This window comes from Gigantopelta aegis, chromosome 2 (assembly GCF_016097555.1).
Source record: "Gigantopelta aegis isolate Gae_Host chromosome 2, Gae_host_genome, whole genome shotgun sequence".
NCBI lineage: Eukaryota > Metazoa > Mollusca > Gastropoda > Neomphalida > Peltospiridae > Gigantopelta > Gigantopelta aegis.
Genome location: NC_054700.1, coordinates 34285771 through 34291770, shown reverse-complemented (window position 1 = coordinate 34291770; position 6000 = coordinate 34285771).

The following is a 6000-nucleotide window of genomic DNA, read 5'->3' as shown; positions in this document are numbered from 1 at the left end:
CCAAACAAGACATGTCAAATTCCACAGTGTACTTCCGGTGACACAGATAATGATGATGAAACACCCCCAGATCCTGACGTTGACACAAGTTATGATCTTCCTCCGATTCCAACTGAGATCGCCTCGCCTCTACCAGACATATCTTCACAATCACTGGACAACATCTTGGACACAACAACGGAGGACTCGCTACTCCCCTCCAGACCACGACGACGAATAAATCTACCAGGTCGATTTAAGGATTTTGTGTTGAACTAACATTCACCATGTTTTTGTTCTAACCACGACATAGAAATATACTGTGTCAGTGTCATGAATCTGCATTTAACTATCGTTTACCATGTTTTATTCCAGACTCCAATGACAAGAACATCTACCGCGTCGATTTTAACGATTTTGTGTTTTGTTTTAATAGTAACCATACATTTATTATACTTACAGACAGTAAGTTCTAACCTTAACATTAACAGTACAAAAACAAAAAGAAGAAAAAAAATGGTTACGCCAGATATTATGTTGGCAACCTTGGTTGGAGTTATCTCCCTAGGTGTATTGGGTGAAAGTAATCGCCCTTGTTTTTCACTCTTCCTTCTCCTTTTGTATTTGTCAAGTAAAGTTGTGTTTTACTTTCTAAGTTTGTGTTTCTGATCAGTAACTATTAGGGTGGCAACTTTTCTCTTAACTGGTGCAGGGAAACGTGTCCAGTAGAAATTTAAATTTTAGGTCAGGTGGTGTTACACAATCAACTGTTCAGTTCCGGTCACCTCAACAAAATACCTTCTCGCGTCCACAAGGCACATCAGTCCATCCAACAGGCATGCATTCCAGGTTTTTCGGGAGACGAGCAGTTCGATCTACAGCACTGAGGCTCTATCCCAATTAATGCAAACACGCTAAATCATTTACTTGAAAGGTCACCCAAATCGTGTAGTTGTTAAAGAATTAGTGGAGGGTTTTGGTTTTATTTTACATTACGATGGATTAAGAACGGCAACTAGTTGTAATAATTTATTATCTGTCCAGGATAACAAAGTTTTCACTTTTCAAAAAGTTTTAAATGAAGTACAGTTAGGTAGAATCGCTGGGCCATTTGTTTGTCGCCCATTACCAAATTTAAGGTTATCACCAATAGGCTTGGTACCAAAGAAAGATGGCAGCTGGAGACTAATTCATCACCTATCATACCCACGAGGGTCTAGCCGTAATGATTTCACTGATCCAGTCAATTGTTCAGTTAACTATTGCACATTTGATAAAGCAATTGAAACAGTACACACTTTCGGACATGGTGCTTTGATAGGTAAGATGGATATTAAATCAGCTTTTCGTCTACTTCCAATACATCTGGCAGAAATTGAACTTTTAGGATTCAAATTACTTGACCACATATTTGTTGATAAATGTTTGCCAATGGGTTGTTCAATATCTTGTGCCTTGTTTGAGAAATTTTCTTTATGTTTAGAATGGATACTTAAATTTTGGTCGGGGAAGGAAACTGTAGTCCATTATTTGGATGATTTTTTATTTGCGGGTCCAAAAAATACACATGATTGTATAACACTTATGCACGTGATTGACTGTATTTGTTATGAACTTAGTGTTCCAATTGCACATGACAAAACTATAAGTCCCACTCAAATCCTAACATTCTTGGGATTGGAAATCGATACTATTGAAATGAAGATTAAAATTACAGATACTTTAAACTTTTGTACAAGGGCAATACCAGCAGCACGCGCCTTTACCAGTTGGTTTTATGATTGCATGTGTCACGTGTCAAAACCAAATCACCACATCAGGGTTACATACTCAATGAAAGAGGATATGCGTGTGTGGTTGCTTTTCCTACAATTTTTCTAATGGCTATTGCTATATCCCCGATGCTCAATGGTTCACCGATAAAGAAATACAGCTGTTCACAGACAGTGCTGGCGGTTCACATTTAGGATGTGCAGCGTATCTGGAACCGCACTGGACATTCTTTACCTGGCCTAGTAAGTGGGTCAATACAGAACTGATTAAGGATATTACGTTTTTAGAGTTGGTTCCAATTATATTGGCTTTTCATACATGGGCCTCAAAGTTAAAACATTATTTTGCATACAGATAACAAAAAGTTTTCCAAGTCAAAAAGAGTAATGAGTTTACTGCGTCCTTTAGTTTTACAAACTATGATTAACAATATTCAAGTTACGGCAGTACATGTCAAGGGAATAAATAATGGTATAGCTGATGCTATTTCTCGTCAACAGTGGCTCCATTTCCGCCGGTTGGCGCCAAAAGCAGAGAAAAATCCTACAACAGTTCCTGATTCATTCCTATTACGCATCTTAAAGGAAACATGTCACGTAAACCATATTTGGCACCAACCATGTACAATTAATTATAAATTGAATCACCTAAAAAAAATTTTTATAAAAAATTACTTACTTCAAATATCTCCATAAAAGAACCCCAGATACGAGCTCTTAGCGGAAATTGCCGATCTTTAATGAGCAGGGCAATCACCAGGTCCGTGACGTCAGAGACGCGTCGCTTGATCTGAAGCCTTACACTTAAAAGCATTAGTCGGTACCACTCATAAAGAATCTAAGACTTGCACAGCTTACCAAAACAATGAGTGTTCATTCGCAAAACGTTTTGCCGTATCAATATGAGCTGTTAGTAAATGAAGAAAGACACACATTTACTTACAACAGTGATACTGAAGAAAAAGCGGATAGCAAGTCGGAGGGTGGAGAAACTGATGGTGCCAGACCAGACCGGTCGACCAATTTACAGCCCGGAGCCCGAAAGTAACCAGGAGACAAAACCAAAACTCGGATGCTAATGCCAAGGTGTATACTGTTCATATTTAGCATAAAGATACACCTCGATATGATGTATTTAAATATGTAAAAAATATAAATGTAGGACAAACATTTTTTTTTTTTTTTTTTTTTTTTTTTTAGAGAAAATATCGCATTTTTTATGTTCGGTCTGTACATAATGAAATCTGTATGCACAGTGTAAACAAACGCTCTAATTTACGACAAGGCGCTTCACTTTCATTAACCTGGCTTGTAAAACAACATAAATGACTTGAGAGTATAATCAACTTTTAAACTAAATATATTTCTATTTGCATCAATAGAACGAAATGGGGTTATAGTATTTTTCTCTCATAAAAAAAGTAGCATATTATTAGGCCTATTGGTAGGGTGCATTAGAGTAAAAACAACCACTCACGATACCCAAGTGATAATTTTCTTTTCTTTGGTACTACGTAATTGGTCAGTTTTGTAATTTTAGATGGGAAAGTCTACTTAATCAAGGGTTTTACAGCATTATTTACAGTAATGAAGCAGGGCGGCTGATAATGTTCATTAACATTGTACTATAGTCGCGACAGGTTACGCCACGTATTTTGTACGTATGTCTAGACCGTGGTAATCACTTACCTGGTCGATACCCTGCAATATACACCTGCCAATCAGGAATCACATGTGCAGGCCACGGAAAGAAAGGACCAATTAACTAAAACAACACTCCGATTCTCAAGTCAGCCCGTGGATGAAACATAATAGTTATTTCAACACCGACAGTAATGGTTTATTTTGTATTGAACTTCGTGTTGCTTTGGGGCTTCGGGCGATGAGGAACGTTTTTGTGACGTATTCCGCCCGAAGATTAAAAACATTATTTAAAATTATATTTCGACACCGACAGTAATGGTTTATTTTGTATTGAACTTCGTGTTGCTTTGGGGCTTCGGGCGATGAGGAACGTTTTTGTGACGTATTCCGCCCGAAGATTAAAAACATTATTTAAAATTCTTGTTTTCTACACGTTTTTTAAAAACATATTTAAATACATCGTACTGAGATGTATCCTCATGCCAAATCCCATGTTTGTATATGCCATATTTAATTACTTGTTGACGTTTCCTTCTTCGGACGGTGAATACAGATTTTGTTATGTAGGCCTACAGCCCTAACATGAAAAATCTTATTTTTTTCAAAAAAAATAAATAAATAAAAAATTCTACATTTTTGTTTTAACATATATAAATACATCATGCTGAGGTGTATCTTTGTGCCAAATATGTACAATGTACACCTCGGCATTCGCAACCGAGTACTGTTTTTGACTCCGGGTAACGTTCGGGCTCCGGGCTGTAAATGGGCTGACACCAAAGTACTATGCGGTGTTGGTGTCCAATCTTTTCTTTTGCGATAAAATACACGCGTCTTTCTTCGGATACAATCCTTTGGAAAACCATAAAAAGACAATCCCGATCGTTTAAACTGTTTATTTTTACACCCAAAGGCCGCGCAGTATGGCACTGTTGGACTGAAAAGATCGTAAGCCCCTTACTCCATATATAAACAGTTAACAACAATGGAAGAGTACAGCGGCTCTGACGTCACTTCCCTTTTTTCCCGAACGCTCACGAAGAAATATGCATAAATCGTACTTTGATACTGATTAGCGTAATTTCTTCATTTTAAGTTAACTACACGTATTTTATTGTTATAAAGTTATTTGTATATTATTTTTATATCATTTTTCTTTTAAAATGAGCTATAATATGGTCTCGTGTCATGTTTCCTTTAAGACTGAAGCTGATAGATGCTTCTTTATCTAATAATACCAAGATGGCTTATAATAATAATGGAGTTGCAGCATTTGAAAAATTTAGGTCCTTGTATAAATTGGATTTTGTATGGCCTCCAGATCTACAGCATATAATTAAAAAAGGTGTTACTTAGCAGGTATTGCTTTTAAGTGTAAACTTTTAGGAGTGGATGATGTTACAAAGAAACTTATTGTACAAAAAAAAAATGGTTGCAGGAATGGCTAAACTAAATAATTGATTAGACAAGCCCATTACACCAATTTTATTGAGAAAAATACTGTACATGTTGCCCGTTGTTTGTAATTCCAAGTTTGAGAGTACTCTTTTTTCAGCTGTTTTTTCACTTGCATTTTTTGGCTTTTTTCGAATAGGAGAATTAACGAGTAAATTAGGAGATAATTCAAATTTGATTACTATCAATAATATCAAATTCACTAACAAGGAATCTATTGTAGAATTAGCTTTACAGTATTCAAAGACAGATCAAATGGGCAAAGGTACAATCATTGCTCTTCCAGAAATACATTCTATCTTTTGCCCTGTAAAATGTATGAAGAAATATCTTGCTATGAGACCAAATATTACAGATTCCCTTTTTTGTCATTTTGATGGGTCACCTATCACTCGTTATCAATTTACATCTGTTTTAAAACAAGCATTAGCAGCAGCTGGTGGTCTGTCAAAAAACTACAAATCACTCTCATTCTGTATTAGAGCTGCTTCCACAGCATCTATGCAGGGAATACCTGATCAAGATATACAAACAATTGGTAGATGGGAATATAGAGCTTTCAAATCCTATATTAAGGTTCCTACTGATCAACTTGGGGAAATATACATAATTAATTCAATTTGGGTTTTTCAGTTATTAAAAAACATATTTGGGTCGTTGGTTCATCGCTGGTGAAGAGAGCCTTTGTGCATGCTAGAAATACGTACAACAGTATTCATTTAGGACTGCAATGGATGTATGCGAATATTTGGTGGCACGGTCAAGGAGGCCTGAAATGGAATCAGGTGGAGAAAAAGATATTTTTTTTTACTTACATTAGAAAATGCCCCAGATATATTGATTATACATTGCGGAGGCAACGATATTGTTCAAGGTGCTACATGTGCGTTGTGCAAGTCTATTGTAGCTACCATTATAAGAATTGCTAAACAATTGCCAAATACTAAGTTGGTATGGTCCCAAATTTTTCCCACGCCTCAAATGGAGGAATGAGGAAAATCATAATGCACTTGAAAAAGCCAGAACTAGAATAAACAGCCATGTTGCAGGGGAAGTAATTCGTTTGGTTGGAGGATACATACTATCCAGATATTACAGAGTTAAATTCATGTTTATTTTTGCCTGACCATGTCCATTTATCTACTCCTGG